Raw genomic sequence first — 3,919 nt, forward strand, 5'->3', positions numbered from 1 at the left:
TTTACAGTAGTTTTTCCATTTCCTCTAAAGTGCCTAGGAACTAGTAATTAACAAATTATTTTTGTGTAAACAGGAAATCCTTTGTTCTCTACTCTTCATCACCATGGAAATAAGTGTAATGTGATAACTATTGGAGTGAATAAAAAGAAAAGACGCTGATTAGAAAGGAAGAAAGCTCCCAGCTGGAATCTCAGTAATCAACAATGTGTATAATCATTCACTTCATCTTCCATAGAGTTTTCTCTGGAACGTATGTCTTTCAGTTCTAATAAAATTACATAAGTAATCCTTCTAAATATATCCTGTAAACACATTAAGTCACTTCCATTTTAGAATGACTTTCATGATTTCCTCTCTTTATCATCATAGATCTCTCTCACATTTAATGACTTTGTTTAATTACTTTCTGTATTAGCCCATTTTTACACTGCTATAAAGAATACTGAGATTGGATAATTTATAAACAAAAGAAATTTAATTGACTAACAGTTCTGCGTGGTTGGGGAGGCCTCAGGAAACTTACAATCACGGAAGGAAGTGAAGGGGAAGCAAGGCACGCCTTACATGGCAGCAGGTGAAAAACAGAGAGCAAAAGCAAGGAAGTGCCACATTTAAAACCATCAGTATAGGTCGAGTGCGGTGGCTCACGCCTGTAATCCCAGCACTTTGGGAGGCCAAGGAGGGTGGATCACGAGGTCAAGAGATCAAGACCATCCTGGTCAACATTGTGAAACCCCGTCTCTACTAAAAGCAGAAAAAAATTAGCTGGGCAACGTGGCACTTGCCTGTAATCCCAGCTGCTCAGGAGGTTGAGGCAGGAGAATCGCCTGAACCCAGGAAGTGGAGGTTGCAGTGAGCCAAGATCGTGCCATTGCACTCCAGCCTGGGTAACAAGAGTGAAACTCCGTCTCAAAAAAAAAAAACAAAAAAAACAAAAACCATTAGCTCTCATGAGAACTCTTACTATCATGAGAACAGCATGGGGAAAACTACCTCCATGATGCTTCCACCAGGTCCCTCCTTAAACATATGGGGATTATAATTCAAGATGAAGTTTGGGTAGGGACATGGAGCCAAACCATATTACTTTCTTTAATGTAATTTTATGTAATTTGTATACGAAACAACTATTTGGCATTCAAGAATGAAAATGGGAAACTTAGAATACTTCATACTGTGCTGAGTCCATGAGGTAAATAGTAAAAGGAACAGATGAGAAAATGAACAGATGTCATGAGTTTGTTCACCACATATGATCCTCAATTTATTTTTATGTTAAGGAGACATAAACACAACAGGTTTGCCTATCTCACAGGATGTAGAAAGAACTGAGATAATATATTTCCTTAAAAAATGGTAAACAAAGTTCAACAAAAATACAGTATCAAAAGCAATTAATTCATATTGCTCTCATTTTATATATTGGTACATTGGTCTTTGATGAGCTGTAATGAACCTGTTCTTTAACTACATCACCATAAAGTACATTGATAGAGCAGATTTCCCAGAGATTGTTTGACCTTGGTGTTTTAAAACATGAATGATACAAAGTCCTGGAAAGAAAAGTGTTGAAGTTAATTTGGTTTTGGCAGAAAGACGTATTGGATGACTGAACAGGGATTTTTCATCTCTAATTTCCAAGGTTGTAGAAACAATAACATCCCAGCACCCAGCTATCTTGTGCCCTATAATGTCCTACTGAGCTAATTCACATCAGGGGTGTGCACATTGTTACTTTAGCTATGGGTTTTACATAAGAACACAAAACTCTTTACTAGAAAACAAATGGTCCAAATTAAAAGCTCCTGTAGGTTTAAAACAGCAGAAGCATCCAATTTTAAAAGGACTCTAAAGACATATTTCTCTTCGGTGGGTGGACATAAGACGTGAGTAATTATTAAACTCATAAACTAGCGATAATTGGGAAGACAGTTCAGTAGATTAGAGCTGTGTAGTGAAGCTCAGTTCAGATCCGCAGTTAGAACAAGGAGAATTTCAGACAGGCTGCAAATGAGGTGGTTTATATGATCTTTCTCCTGGTCCCCTTTCTCTTTCTGACCTCCTCTCCTTTTCTTTACTCAATTTCCCTTTGTTTGCTCCCTTCTTTTTACTTGCCCTGCATTACTCAAATTGACCACCCATACTCATATTGTTCCAGTTATGCAGGCCAGCATGCTGTTTGTTTTGTTCTAAATGATCGACTGTTTTCTTTTTAACCTGACCTGAATTCATTAAGTAATTTCACTTTGGCTTTTTAGACTTTGTTATGGGTCTAGCAGTGGCTCCTATAGAAAAAATATGTTGAAGTTCTAAACCCCAGTAACTTAGAATATGACTTTATTTGGGGTCATAGTCACTGTAGATGTAATTAAGATGAATCACACTGGAATAAGGTGGGCCCCCTAATCTAACCTAACTGGCATCCTTACGAAAAAGAATGTTATGTGAAGAGACACAGACATGCACAGAGGGAAGACAATGTGAAGAGACACATGGAGAACACATGTAAATGTGAAGGCAGAGACTGAAGTGAGGCAGCCACAAAACAAGCAATGCCAAAGATTCCAAGCAAACTGCCAAAACAAATATTGTCATTTCAGTGCACTACACAATGACTTCTCAATTCTGAGCCCAGAACATTTTTCTTTCTTTCTTTTTTTTTTTTTGTTTTGTTTTTGTTTTTGTTTTTGAAGCAGAGTCCCCCTCTGTCTTCCAGGCTGGAGTGCAGTGACTCGATCTCGGCTCACTGCAACCTCCACCTCCGAGTTAGTGATTATTTTGCCTCAGCCTCCCAAGTAACTGGGATTACAGGCACACACCACCATGCTTGGCTAATATTTTTGTATTTTTAGTAGAGACAGACTTTTGCCATATTGAACAGACTGGTCTCGAATGCCTGACCTTGGGTGATCTGCCCACCTCAGCCTCCCAAAGTGCTGGGATTACAGGCATTAGCCACCACGCCTGGCCAAGCCTAGGATATTCTAGATTGAGCGTAGAACCTATATTTAGCAAAAGAAGCCACAACAAGGTCTGATTTGGAAATTTGACTTGTAAAGAGAAATGAGCATTGGCTTGTAAGTCATATGTTCGTTTTTAAAAACCTTAGCTTAGCCTCATACTTGGTGTAAGTCTTTAGCCGTGTAACTGAATCCGCTGAGAAGTTGGTTTTCTCTAGCAGAGTGCCTGGCTCATAGCCAATGCTCCTTAAAGTCTGTCTGTTATTTAATAAAACTTTCTTTTTCCTGGATACCAAGGTCCTTAAATCTAGCAGAGCCTTGCTAAATCCCATGCCCATCCTACCTGCTGTTTTGAAAGAAATAATTTTTACTTTTCACTGATCTGAAAAATCTCAAATGACATAAAAACTACAACCACGGCACTTAGAAAATCTTCTGTTTACTTCATCTTGGTGACCCCTGGACCTTAATGTAATTCACAACCAAAGAATAAAAACTAATGGTCAGGACTTTTAATCTATGTGGTGAGGAATATGTTATTACCTTAGATAATTTAAACTTGAATGCCAAATCGAAAATTAAGCTTCACGAGCTAGTGCTTGATAATCACTACAATGTTGTATTTTAGAGTTTGGAGACTATAAATCCAAGTTAACACAAATGATAAAAGTGTGATTTACATTGCTTTCTAACAACCAAATTCTTAAAGTCCTGTTGCTTAGAAAAACCTATAATAGCTTAAAACTATACTTTACAAAAGATTAAGAACCATAGAAAGTGGGAAAAAAATCTGAGAGAAACATATGTTTCTCGGTGGCATCTTGCAAAGAGCCTTAGAGAGAAAGGAAGTCAGTCTTGCTGGATGTCTAGGCAATGTACTGGTCATTTACTGATATACCTCATTACATCATTCTGCACAATGCCGTATATGGTAGATCATTCATTCCCATTTTATGGAT

Source organism: Callithrix jacchus, chromosome 3, assembly GCF_049354715.1.
Source record: "Callithrix jacchus isolate 240 chromosome 3, calJac240_pri, whole genome shotgun sequence".
Classification (NCBI taxonomy): Eukaryota; Metazoa; Chordata; class Mammalia; order Primates; family Cebidae; genus Callithrix; species Callithrix jacchus.